At 41.6% G+C, this 20,624-nt stretch overlaps 1 protein-coding gene across 3 annotated transcripts in view; it reads left to right on the top strand.

Annotated features, from left to right (window-relative positions):
* The first annotated feature begins 2,883 nt into the window (after positions 1-2,883).
* The window catches only part of FAM168A (family with sequence similarity 168 member A), a 203,157-nt gene continuing 185,416 nt past the window's right edge, over positions 2,884-20,624 (top strand). The window contains exons 1-2 of one of the 3 annotated variants that reach the window (XM_053203659.1): positions 2,884-3,201; positions 18,002-18,075. The gene's annotated coding sequence lies outside the window, so the exon portion shown is untranslated. Of the gene's footprint in view, positions 3,202-18,001; positions 18,076-18,680; positions 18,700-19,181; positions 19,501-20,624 lie in introns of those variants that run through there. The other 2 variants (XM_053203660.1, XM_027039790.2) reach the window with 2 other exon arrangements.

Below are 20,624 nucleotides of genomic sequence, written 5' to 3'. Positions count from 1 at the left end.
CTCAATAAACAGTTCAGTGATTTGAGTATATTCACAGAATTGTGCAACCATCACCACAATCAATTTTATTTTGATTTTTTAAAGTTTATTTATTTATTTGGAGAAAGATGGAGTGAGTAGGAGAGGGACAGAGAGAGAGGGAGGGAGAGAGAGAATCTCAAGCAGGCTCTACACTGTCAGTGCAGAGCCTGACACAGGGCTCGAACTCATGAACCATGAGATAATGACCTGAGCTAAAATTGGATGCTTAACCGACTGAGCCACCCAGGTGTCCCACCACAATGAATTTTAGAACATTTCATTTCATCACCCCCCCCCCCCAAAAAAAGGCCGTACACCTTGGAATCACTCCCCATTTCTCCCTAGTCACCTGTACTACTTTGCTAAGGGTGCCATAACACAAAGTATCTGGGTGGCCTAAAGCAACAGAAATGTATTCTCTCATAGTTCTGGAGTCTAGTCCAAAATCAAGGTGCTGGTAGGACCAGGCTCTCTCTGCAGGCTCTAGGGGAGAATCTGTTCCAGCCTTTCGGTTAGCTTCTGCTGTTGCCAGCAATCCCCAGTGCTCCTTGGCTTGCAGGTACATCACTGCAATTGCTGTCTCTGTTACCAAGTGACATTCTCCTCTGTGTCTTATGTCTTCACGTGGCATTCATCTCTTTGTGCGTCTCTCTGTGTGTCTGTTCTCTTCTTATAAATACATCACTTATATTAGATTAAGAACATACCCTGGGGGGGCTGGATGGCTCATTTGGTAAGCGTCTGACTTCAGCTCAGGTCATAATCTCATGGTTTGTGAGTTCGAGCCCCACATTGGGCTCTCTGCTGTCAGTGCAGAGCCTGCTTCAAATCCTCTGTCCCCACCTCTCTGCCCCTACCACACTCACGTGTGCACACCCACTCTCTCTCAAACATAAATAAACATAAAAAAAAGAACATACCCTACTCGATAGTCCTTATCTTAGTTTACATCTTTTTTTAAATGTTTATTTATTTTTGAGAGAGACAGAGACAGAATGTGAGTGGGTTAGGGGCAGAGAGAGAGGGAGACACAGAATTCGAGGCAGGCTCCAGGCTCTGAGCTGTCAGCACAGAATCCGACGTGGGGCTCGAACTCACGAGCTATGAGACCATGACATGAGCCGAAGTTGGAGGCTCAACCAACTGAGCCACCCAGGTGCCCCTCTTAGTTTACATCTTAATTATGTTTTCAAAGACCCTATTTCCAAATAAGGTCACATTCATAGGTACCAGGGGCTAGGACCTTAACATATCTTTTGGGGGGACACAATTCAACCCACAGCACCCTCTAATCCCTAGGCAACCACGAAGCTACTATGTGTACTTATGGATTTACCTACTCTGGGCATTTCATATAAATATAATTATACGATATGTAGTCTTTTGTGACTAGTTTCTTTCATGTAGCATAGTGTTTTCAAGGTTCATCCATGTTGTGGCATGTTGTATTAGTACTCCATTACTTTTTATGTGAAATAACATTCCATTATATAGATATACTGTATTTTGTCTACTCACTCATTAATTGATGGACATTTGGGTTGTTTCTGTTCTTTGACTATTATGAATAGTGCTGCTGTGAACATTCTTGTACACATTCTTGTATGGACATATGTTTTAATTTCTCTTGGATATATACCTAGGAGTGGAATTGCTGGGTCATATGATAACTCCATGTTTAACTATGAGGACCTGCCAGTCTGTTTTCCACAGAAGCTACACCATTTTACATTCCTACCAACAATGTATGGAGTTTCCAATTTCTCCACATCTTTGCCAACACTTGTTATTATCCGTCTTTTAAATTGTTAGTCATTCCAGTGAATTTGAAGGATTTCATTGTGGTTTTGATTTGCATTTCCCTAACAACTAAAGATGTTGAGCATCTTTTTATGTGCTATTCCCATATTCTTTTCTTTAACTTTATTTATTTTGAGAGAGAGAGACAGATCAGGCAAGGGGCAGAGAGAGAGAGAGGGAGAGAGAGAATCCTAAGAAGGCTCCACACTGTCAGCACAGAGCCTCATGTGGGGCTTGAACCCATATGAACATGAGATCATGACCTCAGCCTAGATCAAGAGTTGGGTGCTCAACCAATTGAGCTACCCTGGCACTCCTAGTCCCATATTCCTTTAATAAATTCCTTCTCTTAAATCAGCCAGAAGTTTTTGTCATGGTTTTGTTCCTTACAACCATGAATCCCTGAGCCTTTCCTGAAAATCTCCTTAAGAGGTGTCTGTCTTTTGAGTTGGTTGTGGGCCTAACAAAGGAGTACAAAGGAGTTCCCCAGGGGTCCACTGAGTCTTCCCTTAAGGTACCTGAAGACCTCAAGAGTACAGGAATTCCATTTCACAGAGGCCCTAAAAATTCACCAAGGCCCCCAGGGGTGAGAAACTGCTTCCAAACTCATTAAATCATTTAGTAAGCACTCACTGACTCTCCCTACTTGTCCCGTGCCTGGCCCCGTGCCTAGGGTCCTGCCTTCAAGTTGCTTGACATCTGCTACACAAGGCAGACCTGAACCTAGCCAGTTTCTGCTTAGAGTGACCAGTGCTGCTGCAGAGGAAAACATAGGGTCTCTCTGTCCCTGGGAATAGGAGGCTTCTTAGAGATGGAAATAGTTGAGATAAATCCTGGAGGATGAGTGGGAGATAGCAGGTGAAGGATGGGGTGTGCGATGAGGCTCAAGAAATGGTTCATTCAGAGGGACAGCTTTGTATCAGTGATGATGTATTAGTGTACTAGTGATGATGTAAGTTCAATTGCCATAACAATCATCCTCTATGCTGTAAATAGATGTAGTTCTTTAAAGTTCAAGTGTGAGCCATCCAAGTGGGAGTATAAATTATCTATTTCTGCATAAGAAATTACACCCAAATGTAGTGGCCTGAAACTAGAGATGTGTATTGTCTCACATATTTTCTGTGTCAAGGATTGGAAATGGCTTAACTAACTAGTTCTGGCTCTAGGTTCTCATGAAGTTGCTGTCAAGACATCAGCCAGGGCTGCAGTCATCTGAAGGCTCTATGGGAAGCTTGGTTATTGGCAGGAGGTCTCAGTTCCTCAGAATGTGGATCTGTTCTCATGACATGGCAGCCACCTTCTAAGATCCAAGACAGAGTGAGGCAGAAGCCACAATGCTTTTTATGACCTCATCTTAGAAGTTACCCTCTATCACAGGTAAGAATTATGGAGGCCATCTTCAAGGCTGGATAACATAATCTGCCTTCTTAACCCCAATAACTTGTGTCTCTCCTACATGCAAAATACTCTCACCTTCCTGTAAGGCCCTGAAAGTCTCATCCCATCACAGTATCAACTTGAAATCCTGAATTTTGTCATTTTAGTCAAATTCAGATGAAAACAAGTCTCCTTGGGAGTAGTTCCTCAAGTAGTCTCATCAAGTACAGTTCTGCTTTATCCAAACACCTGCAAATGAGAGACAAGTTGTCTTCTCTCTACCTGCCCAACATCCAAGCAGGACCAAGGTAACTGCTATCGACCTTCCTGCTCAAATAGAGAGGAAACAGGTACACAGCAGTCACTGGTCCATAGCGATTCTGAAATCAAGCAGGGCACACATTGCTTCTGAAATCAAGCACTTCCATGATTCAGACCAAACTTGGGAATACTTCCTTGTGGGTCTTGGTTCTGACCTCGGAGTCATCCTTCTTTTCTCATGAAAGATTGACCATGTTTGCAGCTGAGTAATTTTTTCAGCCCATTTCCTCATCTATTATACAAGTTTAGAAATCTAAAGTTTTCTTTTTCATTTTATGCTGTCCCTGTACCTTTCAAATATAGGCATTTGAGTTTGTGACACATGGTTTAGACAAAGGTCTTGTAGGGAAAAACAAAATCCATATTTAGGGAACTTCCATGAGTTCTATATGACCAAAACATTGGGTGTTCCCTGGGTTTCTCTTTGCTAGAATGTTTAAACATATACTCACAATTATTACTTACTTGTGTCAGCCCTCATATCTGACTGTGATAACCTCTAGGGCAGGGCCTATTTCTCAAGGACAAATAGACAAATCCATTATTATGCTGGGATATTTAAAAAAAATTTTTTTCAACGTTTATTTATTTTTGGGACAGAGAGAGACAGAGCATGAACAGGGGAGGGGCAGAGAGAGAGGGAGACACAGAATCGGAAACAGGCTCCAGGCTCTGAGCCATCAGCCCAGAGCCTGACACGGGGCTCGAACTCACGGACCGCGAGATCATGACCTGGCTGAAGTCGGACGCTTAACTGACTGCGCCACCCAGGTGCCCCTATGCTGGGATATTTTAATGCAACTCTCTCAGTAACTGATAGAATATGCAAATAAAAATATCAATAAAGACAAATGAAATTTGAATGACATGCTTCAGAATTTTGACATAATTGACATAATAGAACACTGGATCCAGTAACAATAGAATACATATTCTTTTCAAGTGCACACGAATATTTATTGATATGCTGAGCCATAATGTAAGTCTAACTGAATTTCTAAGAGTTAAGATCATATAGAGTATGTTCAATGACCACAGTTGGATTATGCTAGTAATCAAAAACACAAAGAAAACTAGAAAATCCCCAAATAATGCAAAGGTCAAAAAAGAAATCACAATAGAAATTACAAAGTATTTGATTCAAATGATAATGAAAATATAATATGTCAAAACATGTGGAATGTAGCTAAAGCCATGTTTAGAGGGAAATTTGTGGCTTCAAGTGAATATATTGAAAAGAAAACAATGGCTAAAAATAAATTATCTAAATATCTATTTCAACTAGTCAGGAAAAACACCCAGAAATTAAATCCAAATGAAGTAGAAAGAAGAAAATAATAAAGTTGACAGAAGAAGTTAATAAAATAGAAAACAAAGATATGAAGGGAGGATTCAAAGAACCAAAAGTTAATTCTCTGATAAGACTAGTAAAGTTGATGAAGTTTTGGCCAGATAGGTGAAGGATAAAAAGAGAAGACAAAATTCTCAATTTAGAAATGAAAAGAGTGTCATCCCTACAGATCCTACATGAATCAAAAAGATTGTGAGAGGAAATGGTGAGTAACTATATCCCAACACACTTGAAATTCAGATGACATGAACAGATAACTAGAAAAACACAGCCTACTAAAACTGACACAAGAGGAGACAGGAACTGAGTAGTTTCTATTAAAATTTTTTCTATTAAAGAAATTGAATTTTTTATTAAAAAAAATCTTCCCACAAAGAAAACTCCAAGTCCAGATTCTTCCAGAAACAGAAAAAATAGAAATACTTCTCAACTTATTTTATGGGATGAGCATTACCTAGGTACAAAAACCTAGCGAGGACATTATCAGGAAGGAAAATTATAGGCTAAACAAAGATGTGAAAATTCTAAGCAAATTATCAGCAAGCCAAACCCAAAGATCAATAAGTAGGATAATACTACACAACCAAATTGTGTTAACTCCAGAGATACAAAGTTGATCTGACATTTGAAAATTAATATAATGCACCAATTTAACAGAATAAAGTTAAGAAAATCATAGGATCATCTCAAGAGATGTGGAAAATTAATTTGATAAAAGCCACCAATCATTTATAATAAAATCCTTTCAAACTAAGAATAGAAGGGAACTTCCTTCATCTGATAAGGGGCATGCACAAAAAACCTACATCTAACATCATACTTGCTGATAAAATAGAAAAAGCTTTCCTCCTGAAATGGGAATAAGGAAAGGGTGCCCAGTATCATCCCTTCTAGTCAACATTGTACTGGAGGTCCTCTCCTATGAAGTAACAAGAAAGAGTGTAGAGTTAGAAAAAAATAATTAAAATTATAATTATTTGAGGGCAGGGGCCTGGCCTGATTCCTTTGCCGGGGCCTGGCACAGAGTAGGTGTTTGTTTGGTGGGTAACTATTTTTTTATTTTATTTATTTATTTTTTAATTTTTTAAATTATTTATTTTTTTTTTTAATATATGAAATTTATTGTCAAATTGGTTTCCATACAACACCCAGTGCTCATCCCAAAAGGTGCCCTCCTCAATACCCATCACCCACCCTCCCCTCCCTCCCACCCCCCATCAACCCTCAGTTTGTTCTCAGTTTTTAACAGTCTCTTATGCTTTGGCTCTCTCCCACTCTAACCTCCTTTTTTTTTTCCTTCCCCTCCCCCATGGCTTTCTGTTAAGTTTCTCAGGATCCACATAAGAGTGAAACCATATGGTATCTGTCTTTCTCTGTATGGCTTATTTCACCTAGCATCACACTCTCCAGTTCCATCCACGTTGCTACAAAAGGCCATATTTCATTTTTTTCTCATTGCCACGTAGTATTCCATTGTGTATATAAACCACAATTTCTTTATCCATTCATCAGTTGATGGACATTTAGGCTCTTTCCATAATTTGGCTATTGTTGAGAGTGCTGCTATAAACATTGGGGTACAAGTGCCCCTATGCATCAGTACTCCTGTATCCCTTGAATAAATTCCTAGCAGTGCTATTGCTGGGTCATAGGGTAGGTCTATTTTTAATTTTCTGAGGAACCTCCACACTGCTTTCCAGAGCGGCTGCATCAGTTTGCATTCCCACCAACAGTGCAAGAGGGTCCCGTTTCTCCACATCCTCTCCAGCATCTATAGTCTCCTGATTTGTTCATTTTGGCCACTCTGACTGGTGTGAGGTGATATCTGAGTGTGGTTTTGATTTGTATTTCCCTGATAAGGAGCGACGTTGAGCATCTTTTCATGTGCCTGTTGGCCATCCGGATGTCTTCTTTAGAGAAGTGTCTATTCATGTTTTCTGCCCATTTCTTCACTGGGTTATTTGTTTTTCAGGTGTGGAGTTTGGTGAGCTCTTTATAGATTTTGGATACTAGCCCTTTGTCCGATATGTCATTTGCAAATATCTTTTCCCACTCCGTTGGTTGCCTTTTAGTTTTGTTGGTTGTTTCCTTTGCTGTGCAGAAGCTTTTTATCTTCATAAGGTCCCAGTAATTCACTTTTGCTTTTAATTCCCTTGCCTTTGGGGATGTGTCGAGTAAGAGATTGCTACGGCTGAGGTCAGAGAGGTCCTTTCCTGCTTTCTCCTCTAAGGTTTTGATGGTTTCCTGTCTCACATTAAGGTCCTTTATCCATTTTGAGTTTATTTTTGTGAATGGTGTGAGAAAGTGGTCTAGTTTTAATCTTCTGCATGTTGCTGTCCAGTTCTCCCAGCACCATTTGTTAAAGAGACTGTCTTTTTTCCATTGGATGTTCTTTCTGGTGGGTAACTATTAAGTGGACAGATGGAGAAATGGATGGACAAAGAGAATGTTAAGTAGTAGGGCCCCAAGGCAGGGGCCTATCTTGTAGGGCACTGATGACTACCTAATCAACAGAAAAAATAAAACAACAGTGAAATTACACACAGTGAAATTTTTTTTTAATATTTACTGATTTATTTTGAGAGAGAGAGAGAGAGAGAGAGAGAGACAAAGAGAGAGAGTGCAAGCAGGGGAGGGACAGAGAGAGAAGGAGAGAGAGAATCCCAAGCAGGCTCTGCACTGTCAGCACAGAGCCCAATGCGGGGCTTGATCTCATGTAGCATGAGATCATGACCTGAGCCGAAATCAAGAGTGGGTCGCGTAACCCATTGAGCCACCCAGGCATCCCTGAAACTTTTTATTGATGAAAAATTGATAAAAGGATCAGGGAAATCTTCTTGATAAAGTGTAGATCAGCAAAGGTTTGGCCACCGTCTTCATTTCTTTTCTCTCTCTAGGAGCTTTAGTAGAGAGTCAAGATATTTGGCCCCCACTTGGACCCTAAAGATTAAAATTTTTTTTTTAAAGATTTTTATTTTTATTTTTTAAAGTTTATTTGTTTATATTGAGAGAGACAGAGATAGCACATGAGCAGGGGAGGGGCAGAGAGAAGGGGAGAGAGAGAGAATCCCAAGCAGGCTCTGCACCATCAGCGCAGAACCCACAAAACTGTGAGACCATGACCTGAGCCAAATTCAAGAGTCGGACGCTTAACCAACTGAGCAACCCATGCGCCCTTAAAGATTTTTATTTTTAAGTAATCTCTACACCAAACGTGGGGCTCAAACTCACAACCTTGAGATCATAGGTTGCATGCTCTACCGGCTGAGTCTACCTGACCCTGAGGATGTTTTTGTCTTGTCGGTATGAATACAAATTTTTAATGGAATTATATCATATTGATTACTTTTCACTGAGAAAATATTTCCCAGAACAAATCCCATTAAGTCAGTTCAATACCTTTGATTTTTCTACACAGTCATTAAATCTATTTCCAACTTACTCATTTTTGCTTAAATTGAACTATAATTATCTTTATCTGAAAAATAATTTTCGGTATAAATTTCATAATGATGATTTGTGTTACCAGTCAATTTAAAAAATCCATATCACAGCTTAATAATTATAGCTTCTGCCATTGTAAGTTATCTTTTGTGGTCATTATTTCTATTTTCTATGGAGTTCACTTTTCCTGGGATGAATTTTCCAGATCTACATTTTGTCAAGAAGGCTTCCTTGATTTTTCCATCCATTTTAGTCAATGAGTAATTTCACTGTGTGCAATTTAGATGTTGTCAGTTTTATTTTTTTCTGTTGATTATATAGCGGGTATGAATCTTACTCCACAAAGTTAGGGAAGTAAGAAATGACATATTACTTTATTCAATTTAAATCAAATTAAATCCAATTCAGAGCTTACATTATATGGGCTCCTTCCCCTGCAAAGGATCTGGTCTTTTGTAGAGAAAAATATTTTGGTTAATGGATACCAATGTCCTTCTATCTACCATGCGCTGTCCCTCCAGACAGCAGGCCACACATATGTCCAAGCCCCAGACCTTCCTGCTTCTGGTAATCTCCTCTCACTACCCTCAAAGGCATTGGCTCCTGAATGGCCTTTGCAGAAAACAGCCTCCCAGGCTCTCTTGGGTGAGATGCAGACACATTTCTTTTCCCCTTAATTCATCCAGGTTAGGATTAGAATGTTTCAAGAGAAGTTTAGGAGAAAACAAAAAGCCTACAAGAAAATGTGAGAGTTGGAAAGGATGGGTTTGGTGCATCCTTTGATAAATTTGTGCAAATTTATCCTCTTTGAAATCAGTTTTGACTGTCAAAAGGTGATTGTTCACAATAGATAAAGACTTCCTAAAATTGGAGAAAAAAGGAACAGCACCCCCCCCCCCAAGACTACAATGAGAGCAAACTAGTGGGTACGCAGGTGGTTATTCTATTCTCAGAACTTTTCCATCTCTTGCAGAACAGCAACATGGCAGGCCATAGGTATTTGGACAGAGGCTCTGACTTCTAGGCTCTTCCCTCCGGGGGATTTCCTGCCTCAGTCTTGTTCTCTCTGCACTGTTTTGCTTACCTCAAGTGTATTCTCTGAGACCTAAGATCAGTCCATCCAGAGACAACTTCTCGTCTGCCTGATCTTGTCCGCTTTGCTCTATTCATTCCTGCCATCCCCAAGTGCCTCCTGCCAACCTTTCTAAAGCTTTCCTCCTTCATAAAGAACCAAAACAATACAGTTGTAAACAAATACAACAAAACAAAATGCAAAATCCTTGTCTCTTTACAAAGTTGTAGGGTTGAAGAGAAATTTACATTAGACACTCATAATAGCCCTGGGAGGTATGTGTGAATATCCACATTTTGCAGAAAGATGAAGTGACTTGCCCAAAGGTCACACAGCTTGTGAGGATGGAGATAGGAAGGAGGATTGGAGTTCAATTCTGGCTGGCTCCTTAGTCTCTGCCAACTCCATGGCACTACCTTCTCAACCCCACACTCCATTAAAAATTCCTATCACATGGCCAACAGACACATAGAAAGATGCTCAACATCACTCATCATCAGGGAAATACAAATCAAAACCACATTGAGATACCACCTCACACTGGTCAGAGTGGCTAAAATGAACAACTCAGGAAACAACAGATGTTGGCGAGGATGTGGAGAAACAGGAACCCTCTTGCAAACTGGTGCAGCTGCTCTGGAAAACAGTGTGAAGTTTCCTCAAAAAATTAAAAATAGAACTACCCTATGACCTAGCAATAGCACTACTAGGAATTTCTGCAAAGGATACAGGAGTGCTGATTCATAGGGGCACATGTACCCCAGTGTTTATAGCAGCACTTTCAACAATAGCCAAATCATGGAAAGAACCCAAATGTCCATCAATTGATGAATGGATAAAGAAGATGTGGTTTATATATACAATGGAATACTACTTGGCAATGAGAAAGAATGAAATCCTGCCATTTGCAACAAGGTGGATGGAACTGGAGGGTATTATGCTAAGTGAAATAAGTCAGTCAGAGAAAGACAGATATCATATGTTTTCACTCATATGTGGAACTTGAGAAACTTAACAGAAGACGATGGGGGTAGGGAGGGGTAAAAAATAGTTTCAAACAGAGAGGGGAGCAAACCCATAAGAGACTCTTAAATACAGGGAACAAACTGAGGGTTAATAAGGGGGTGGGGGAGAGGGGAAAATGGGTGATGGGCATTGAGGAGGGCACTTGTTGGGATGAGCACTGGGTGTTGTATGTAAACGATGAATCATGGGAATTTACCCCCGAAACCAAGAGCGCACTGTATACACTGTATGTTAACTAACTTGACAATTAATTATATTAAAAAAAAAATTCCTTTCCTGGGGCACCTGGGTGGCTCAGTCACTTAAGCATCTGACTTTGGCTCAGGTCATGGTCTCATGATTCGTGGGTTTGAGCCCCACATTGGGCTCTGTGCTGACAGCTCAGAGCCTGGAGCCTGCTTTGGATTCTGTGTCTCCCTCTCTCTCTGCCCCTCCCCCGCTCACACTCTGTGTCTCTCAAAAATGAATAAACATTAAAAAAAATTTTTTTAAATTAAAATTCCTGTCACAGACACAAGCCCCCAGTCTCTGTCGTCCCTTCCTACATAATTTTTATGCTCTAGTACAACTACTTGGAAGAGAGATTCTTAACCTGGGGCCTGAGAGTCCAGAGGGCTGTGATCTTGGATGGGAGAGCTACATTTTTATATTCATTAATCTTTACAGAAATCTGGTTTTTCTTTCCATTTTGAATATAGGTGACAAGCCACAAGTAGACTTAGCAGTACCTTCCAATTTTGTCACCAACAGAAATCACAGATGTTTCCCTATCACATTACAGTTGTTGCAAAATATCTTGAAATATTTTGAAATATCTTGAAAATATGCTGACATATTTTGTGTTCATCACTACTTTGAAACTGTGTGGTTATTAGGTAGTGAGATCTTTAATTTGTGAATGAATATATATTCATATTTGATCACTGTATTTCAGTATAAATGGTTTCTTTGATAATTCTGGTATTTTATGTTATGCACTTACAATCATTATTTTGAGAGGGGCTTCATAGGCCTTAGCAGCCTACCTAAAGGGTCCATGGCACGAAAAGGGTTCAGAACCCCTGATCTGAGTTTTCCTGAACTCAGGGACGCTTCCTCTGCCCTCTACAGGTTCCTTCACTGTCTGATGAGTTCCTCCTCATCCTTCAGAGTATACTTCAAGGGTTTCCACTTCAGTAAACTTTCCCAAAGGAGCTCAGTCCAGAATGGAATTTGATAACTACAGTACCAATGACCTCTCTTTCTTGGCCCCAATTCCACCCAAATCCCAGGCAGCCAATGCAGGAGTTACTGTGCCTGGGGTCAGTACCTTATGCTGAATGAATAATACATAAGTATCCAACGCTGTCCATCTTCTTCTATGGGGGTTCATAGATCCCACCCAGAGGAACCTCAGCTCTTCTGGAAATAAAAGCACTTGTTCTTTCTCTTTTTCTGGAATGTGTTCCCACCTTCTAGTTGAAATGAAAATTGGTGGCTCCTTCCTTTCCCTTCCTCCACCAGCCAAACATCACCCAAATAAAAAGAGAAGATCTCTATTGCTCTCTGGACAAGGCAAAGTTATGTATCTCCTGGGTCAGGCACTGTACTTGACATGAATTAATTCATTTCACCCTACGAAGCAGATAATATTAGTCACATCTTACAATGGAGGACATGGAGGTTCAATAAGGACAAATGATTTTCTCAATGTGGTAGCCTCTAGGTGGCTGAGCTGGGATATGAACCCAGATCTGGTGTCCTAAGTCTGTGCAATTTGTATGATACCAGAGTTCTTTCTACTCATTCAAAGTATGGGCCACCCCAGGAGACAGGTCAAGAACTACTAGTTAAAAAGAGAAAAGGCATGGATTTGAAGACAATGGATGTTAACACAAATTTTCCATAGCTGCTTTTAGAGATTAAGAACTGATAAACATTTCCCAAAATATACTCTTCTGAATCTTTTTGGGGGGGTCTTAAAATATTTGCTAATTAGTTGATTACTTGGGTTTCCAGCTTAATGGTATATTGGTCTCCTAGGACTGCCTTAACAAATTACTACAAACTCGTGGCTTAAAACAACAGAAATGTATCCTTGCAGAGTTGAGAGGCCAGGTGTCTGAAATCAAGATGTTAGCAGGCTTGGTTCTTCCTGGAGGCTTCGGGAGAATCCATCTATGCCTCCCTCCCAGCTTCTAGTGGCTTCCAATAGTCCTTGGTGTTCCTTACCTTGGGGCTGCGTGACTCATCTCTGCCTCTATCTTCACATGGCCTTCCCATTTATTGTCTCTGTGTCTCAAATCTCTTCTCTTTTTCCTAATAAAGACACCTCCACTCACTGGATTTAGGGCCCACCTAAATCCAGGATGGATCTCATCCTAAGATTTTTAATAGCCAAGATTCTACTTTCTAATAAGATCACATTCACATGTATGAGGGTTAAAACTGGGACTTTCTGGGAGACACAATTTAACCCACTATAATCAGACTGCTTTTTTTTTTTTCAAGTTTATGAACTGAGCAGCTTTATGTAAAGGATCTTCCTAAACGTAAACTTCCCAGAAAATTCTCTCCTGACTTTCATCAGTAACATCCCTCACTTCTGTCAGCTTTTCAGAGCATGCAAAACATCTGGTACTTTGATTAATTCTTTTATCTGCCCTGGGGTTCTTTCTATATGGTCAGCAATTTTATGCATAAGGATCAGGTGTAGGAGGGGAAGTGACTAAACACGCATTCCTAGTTGAGTTAGGATTTGAACCTGGGATGTCAAGCCTCTTTCCTCCAATTGCCTGCTGCTGCATGGAAGCTTCCATAGCTGTTATGTTTGTGCAGATTCATTTATGATTTACCTTTGCCCTTAATTTATCTTTCCATTGTCATTTAAAAACTCTTCCCCCAGCTTTATTGTTATTTCCCTTGTTGATTGTATGGTCTATATACTTGTCATGTTAATTAAAAAATAAACTTCCTTATATTTTAAAAAAAATATTTTATTTTTAAGTGATCTCTATGCCCATTGTTGGCCTTGAACCCTCAAGCCAAAGATCCAGAGTCCCGTGCTCCACTGACTGAGCCAGCTAGCAGCCCCTAATGGATTGATTTATTCTTTTTTAATGTTTATTTATTTTTGAAGGAGAGACAGAGTGTGAGTAGGGGGGGAGGGGCAGAGAAAGAGGGAGACACAGAATCTGAAGCAGGCTCTAGGCTCTGAGCTGGCAGCACAGAGCCCGATGCGGGGCTCAAACTCACAAACCCTGAGATCACAACCTGAGCCGAAGTCTGACGCTCAACCAACTGAGCCACCCAGGCGCCTCTGATTTGTTCATTAATTCAACCACTATTTACTGAAGGCTTACGCTGTGAGAAGCCCCAGGCTGAACTGATTTAGGTGGGTCACAGAGATGAACCAGACCACCTTGCTCCTTGTCCTTGAGGACAGTAAATAGACAGTGAACATATAGTGTGAGCAGTCCATGGGAGCACAGTGGGCTTCTAACCTAACCAAAGGTGAGGAGAGGCTTCCTGATGTCGGAATTGGGTCTTAAAGGATAGATATATAGGATGCAATCCTATTCTTTAGTATTGGTTGTTAGAATTAAATATTAGGATGGGCATTTGATACCCATCTACTGAATGTTATTATGTTATTAGTTTTCTAGCACTCTGGGAAGGTGGCCTAACAGGTTGATATAACAGCCTTCATCACAAATGGTAGTAACTTCCATTTGTCCAGTGTTTGGTCATTTACAAAACATTTTCATACTCCTTATCTCATTTGCTATCACACAAAAAAATCTCTTTTTAAAATATATTTAGGGGTGCCTGGGTGGCTCAGTCGGTTGGGCATCTGGCTTCAGCTCAGGTCATGATCTCACGGTATGTATGTTCGAGCCCCATGTCAGGCTCTGTGCTGACAGCTCGGAGCCTGGAGCCTGCTTCAGATTCTGTGTCTCCCTCTCTCTCTGCCCCTCTCCCACTCATGCTCTCTCTGTCTCAAAAATAAAAATAAACATTAAAAAAATTTAAATATATTTAAAACATTTTAATTCAAGGGGTGTCTAGGTGGCTTAGTCGGTGAAGCGCCGACTTCAGCTCAGGTCATGATCTTGTAGTTCGTGGGTTCGAGCCCTGCTGTGCTGACAGCTCAGAGCCTGGAGCCTGCGTTGGATTCTGTGTCTCCCTCTCTCTGTCCCTCCCCAGCTCATGTTCTGTCTGTCTCTCTCTCAAAACTAAATAAACATTTAACAATTTAATTCCAGGATAATTAGCATACAGTGTTTCAGGTATATGATATAGTGATTCAACAATTCTATACATTACTCAGTGCTCATCACTTAGTACTCTTAATCCCCTTACCTGTTTCACTCATGTCTCCACCCCTCCCCCCCGTAACTATCAATTTGTTCTCTATAGTTAAGCGTCTGGTTTTCTTTTTTGCTTGCCTCTTTTTTTATTTTGTTTCTTAAATTCCACATATGAGTAAAATCATATGGTATTTGTCTTTCTCTGACTGACTTATTTCACTTAGCATAATACTCTCCACAGCCATGTGGTTGTAAATGGCAAGATTTCATTCTTTTTTTATGACTGAGTAATATTCCTTTACACACACACACACACCATATCTTCTTTATCTATTCATCTATTGATGGAAACTTGGGCTGCTTCCATTTTGGTTATTATAAATGCTGAAATAAACATAGGGGGGCATATATCTTTTTGAATTAGTGTTTTTGTTTTCTTTGGGTAAATACCCAACAGTGGAATTACTGGATCATATGGTAATTCTATTTTTAATTTACAAAAAGCTCTTTGAGAATGCTTTGTTTATATTCATGCATTTTTCTTGTTTATCTTAGCTAAACTCTAAAATTATAATTTAATTTTCCATTAAGATGATTGCAAAAGTTTAAAAATTAAGTTACATAATTTTTGGAACTTGTAAACATTCAAATTGCACCAAGTGTTAAACCAGGGCCTGGTTTCTGATCCTAATTCGACCATCTCTTCCTCTCTCTGGGCCTCAATTTTCTCTGCTATAAAATGGGCATGTAAAGGAAGTTTAGGCTGAAGGATTAAATGACATAATGGATCTTAAATGCCAGCCCAGCAGCTGGCTCAATGAAAATTGGTTCTCCTAACATGGTCTGTAATGTCCATTTTCTTGCAATTCTAATGCAATACTTTTTTTTTTTTTTTGCAAGCAATTCTTAAGTAAGAGTCCAGCCCACACATGTGTGCCAATGCTCTTAAAGAGATGCTTTGAGAGAAAGAGGAGCTCAAACAAACTCATTAACACAGTGGAGACAAAACCATCTCACAGTCCCAGTTAATCAGATAATAACAGGCAACGGATAGTGTTTTGACACTGTCATTTTGTCCTTCAGTGTGTTTTGCTTGGGTTGCAGAAAACAAAAAAATTAGATGTGGTAGAAATAATCAACACAAAATAAAACTGACAATGGCTAAAACTACATGTGGTAAACATTTATTATGGATGGAAAAGCAAACTGAATGATCCCATCTTTGTTGGTAACATTAAACATTGCAAAGTTGACCCCTGGGAAGATTCCACTTGGTAGACATAATCAACACAAAATAAAACTGACAATGGCTCAAACTGCTTCCAGGAAAAGGTGGAATTGGTGGAAATAATGACTAGAAACTTCATAATAACTGAAGCAAAAATCAGTAAAAATTGGTAAAGATAAAAGATAACCGAAGAATCTGAACTTTCTTGTAAAATTGATGGAGAAAAGAATATATCTTGATGAAAATTCAATATAGAAAAAGATCTAGAAAAGTTAGAAATTGTTTAACTGTGCTATACAGAAAATTTATCAAGGAATTAAATTGGCTTCATGGAGTTGATTCCTTAAATACTTTAATAAATCCATTAATAATGGTCTAATTCTGAGTAAAAAGTTTACATACCAACAGTTGGCAGGGATTCAGAGAGAGAATTCTCAAATTAGATGAAGGGTTTGCACTGTAAGTGTCACTTTACAGTCTCCAAATACTCTCATACTCATCGCTTTATTGGATTCTCCTAATAACGTTTTGAGGGGAAAGGGCAGGATTCATTCCTTCCATTTTACAGATGTAAACACTGAGATTCAGGACAGTTAAGAGACTTACTAAAGGTCACCCAGCATGTTTAAGGCAAGGTCTAATTTAGGATAGTCTGGTAAACTTTCTCATCCCTGTGACCCTAAACCTGATAATGCTTTACTTCCTGGCCAGACCAGATCCCTTCTAATTCTGATCTTCACCCAGCCCCCCTCTTTCTTCCAGTAGGACAAATGGGAAAAAGAAGGAGGAGGGGAGTAAAGAGGGTTTAGAAGAGGGCCTGGGCAATGCAACACTTAGGGAGGGGAAGGGACTTCCCTGTCACATAGCAAACATGTCACAGGCACTTTTCTTACTCAGCTCAGAAAAGAGAGGGGCACTTGGGTGGCTCAGTTGTTTAAGTGTCCGACTTTGGCTCTGGTCATGATCTTGCGATTCACAGGTTAGAGACCCATGTTGGACTCTGTGCTGACAGCTCAGAGCCTAGAGCCTGCTTTGGATTCTGTGTCTCCCCCTCTCTCTGCCCCTCCCCCACTCGTGCTCTGTCTCTCTCTCTCTCTCTCTCTCTCAAAAATAAACACTAAAAATTTTTTTAAAAATTTAAAAAAAGGGAGCAGAGGGGCTATGATATTTGGGGAAATGTATGTATGGGACTGGGCTTTTAAGGCTGGGCAAAAAGGATGAAAATGAGGTAAGCAGTTTGAAAATGATAGTGCCCGCAGCACCTGGCTGGTTCAGTTGGTGGAATGTGCAACTTTTGATCTCAGGGTTGTGAGTTTGAGCCTTACATTAGGTGTAGAGATTACTGAAAAAAAAAAAATCTTAAAAAAAACCGAAAAGAAAATGACAGTGCCCGATATATTTGGGCAGAGTGAGTCATAAGGAACAGAAGTGTAACTAGAGTTAGGTGGGGTGAAGCTGAAGAGACTGATTGCAGCAGGGCTGTAGACCACATTAACCTCTGATACAAGGAACCTGGCCTTTCTCACGTAGGCTTGAGGTTCTCCAGTGGGCTGGCTAGTGGAGCTTGAATGTTCTAGTGTTCAGAACATCAAGGAATAACAATATCCTAAATCTAAAATACCATAACAGGATTTATGCTAAATAGGGGAATCATCTGATGCCATGTTCCATATGCTAGGAGAGTTGGACACAGAAGAAAAATTATTTTTTTAAGTATAAGACTTATTCAGTCAATAGACAATGTTTTGTTTAAGGAGAGCTTTGCAGACCCTTTACAGTAACCCTGTTCCTCCCTCCTCACTCCCCATCTCCACAGAGATCTCTGGCCCAGAGATTAAAAACCCGTGCTATAAGAATTCAGATAGAAAGAAAATTAATGTGCCTAAAATTCATTCTAGGGAAGGTAGGATTTTGGTTTGAATTTCAAGAATGAGGAGAAAAGGAGGAAATGGCTTTGGAAAGACCGGAAGAAGTAAAAATTTGAGAATAGGTAATGAGAATAGAAAACATTCTACTAATTTAATGGTTTTTTATTAATTGTAAATAACCACCATTATTTGTTTTAATAGTGGAACTGTTGAGCTCATAGAAAAACCAGACAGGCCTCATCCCGGAGCACCACAGAGGGCAACAGGAAGCCGTGGTAAGCTTTTAGACAGCAAAGAATTGTTGTTGGATTTTGGAAATTTTTTGAAAATAGTCTTATAACTTAAAAAATTAGATGCTCTTTTTTAAACAGTTCAGGCAATAAGAAAATAAGAATTACTTGAAATCTGACACCCTTTCCTCCAAGATAATCACTGATAGTATTTGGGGAACCTCTTTGCTTAAGTCTCACTATGCTTTTGTAGACTATCGTCTCAAACTTCACGTAAATTGTACCATTTAAACATGCTGTTCTGTAATCAATGTGTTTCCCTCCAGAATAAATGGTGAATAGCTTTTCGTGTCAATAAATAGATCTACATCATCATTTCAAATAGCTTACTACTGTATTGTTTGTATATACAAATGGACATTTACAATACCCCGATAATCAAAAACCTCAATGCACCTTGTGCATTCATCTTTTTCAAAATGTTTCATTCTCTTTTTAAGGTAAAAAAAATTAAAGTAATGGAGCCCGGTCGAAAAGCAACCTCTTTTCACATTTGCATTTAAGTTGCCAAATCGTCCTCTGATTTGCAGGGAGACCAGGAGGGAGCTGCTGAATTAGCTCTGGTGTGACAGTGGCAACGGGGCTGACGATGAGAGTACAGACTCACAGGTGATCTAACCCATCTAGGCCTATCCTCAGTGGGTTGGCTTATTCCTTCCTTTTTTCCTCTCTTTCACTTCTTTTTCTTAACATGGAGGAAGAAACGAGAACTGCATCTCCCAGCATTTCGCAGGCACCACCCCCTGGGAACTCTAGTACCGCGTCTGAGAAGGGTCCGGAAGGAGGGCGGGAGACTGTGGGAGCATGCTGGGAAGTGTAGTCCAGCAGGGGGCGGCAGTGGGTGTATGTGTGTGTAAAGAGATTGGAGACTTTGCAAACATCGCTACTTTGAGAAGAGGGCTCGGGGAGACCTAACTTTCCTCACAAATGGTTTCTGAGTTTACAAAGGCCGCTAAGGGATGGTTGACTTTACTCCATTGTCCGTTACCAGGGCGGGCGCGGCCACTCTGCATACGGCGCGCGGCTGGAGGCGCAGGCCGCGCAGGCCAGGCGCGAGCCGGAGCAGGGCATGCCGGGAATTGTGGTCCCGGCGCGCTGAGGCTGTGGGACGTGTCGCGGCGCCGCGCAGGCTCCTCCTTCCCCGCCCTTCTTAGCGGTCCCCCGCCCCCTCCCTCCGCCTCCTCCTCCTTCGCCCGCAGCCGAGCGTCCCCTCCCCCCACCCGTCGGGCTCTTCGTCGGCTACTGCAGAGGATTCAGAGCCGAATCTGAGGAGGAGGCTCTCGGTTCCTGCGCGCCATCCGCCACCTTACTGGACACAGGCGAGGGAGTGAGAGCGTCGTCGCTGTAGCCTCCAGAGAAGACAAGGGCATCGCCGCCTCCGCCGCCGTTTTCGCCTGCAGCGGCTCGCCGGTGAGGAGACCTCCCCCCCCTCTCCTGGTCCGCTCTCTAGGAGCCTGGGCCGGTGGTACTTACGGAGAACGAGAGTGGGGGCTGCGGAGCCCCCGCGCGGGTTGGGGGAAGGGGGTTGAGATCGCGATGGAACGGCGGGTTGGCAGGGGAGACTTGTCCAGGCGCGGGCTGGGGGTGGGGTGAGGGTGGGACCCAAGCAGGTTCGGGGGGGGGGGGGGCGGCGACGAGGGAAGGGGACTTTTAATAGCGATTGACCCGATATGGGACAGGAGCGTGAGCTTGGGAGGTCGGGGTGGAATTTGGGATGTTTTTGGGCGACATGGATGATGAGACTGGAGTGGGATGGCTTTTAATGGGGGAGGGGACTGAATGAGGGTGATGGATTTGGGGTTGGCTTGGAGCAGTTGACAGCTTGGGATCCAGCCGGGGTGCAAGGTGGGGAGATGATTTCAATAGACAGTGGTATTGCAGGGTTGGATAGGACCCTGGGGGAGGGGTGTTAATTCAGGAGGGTGGAATTTGGGATGGACCTAAGGCAGACTAAAGTAGGTGGTAGGGGCTGGGAGTAAGGGGCTTGGCACGGGTTGAGACCTGAGCTTGAAGTGGGCGTTTGCCCTCTGGGGGTGGTGTAATTTGTGGAGACTTATGGAATAGCGTGGGTTAGGAGAGCAGAGGAGGTAGAATTGGGGGTTTTTCTGGGGAGTGCTTATGGAGGTTGGAATAGGAGCTTGGTGGGGGTGGGACTTTCAATGAGAGGAGTATGATGGTGAGCTGGCAGGAGGGGGGTAAATTAGAAGTTAGGCCCAAAATGGGCAGGCAGAGATTGAAATTGGAGGGGGACACAGGGGGTGGGATTTAGGGTGATTTTAGAGCCACTGGAAAAGGCATGGTGGCTCCCTGGGTGTGGGGTTGAGTCAGAGGGCTCAGAAGACGCTGCTGGGCTAGACACAGTGAAAGAATAGTGGCAGGTGGTGCACAAGGTTGGGGGATGGTATCTTGAAGAAAATGCCCCTTTCCAAGGTGGTGGAGAGAGTTTTGGAAAAGGAGTGTCTGAGATGAACTGGTAGGACTGGAGGGGTGGTTGCTGATGGTGAGGTGGCAAAGAAGCTATTTAAGGAGTGGGA

Source organism: Acinonyx jubatus, chromosome D1 (assembly GCF_027475565.1).
Source record: "Acinonyx jubatus isolate Ajub_Pintada_27869175 chromosome D1, VMU_Ajub_asm_v1.0, whole genome shotgun sequence".
Lineage (NCBI taxonomy): Eukaryota > Metazoa > Chordata > Mammalia > Carnivora > Felidae > Acinonyx > Acinonyx jubatus.
This window is presented reverse-complemented; position numbering and strand designations above follow the sequence as displayed.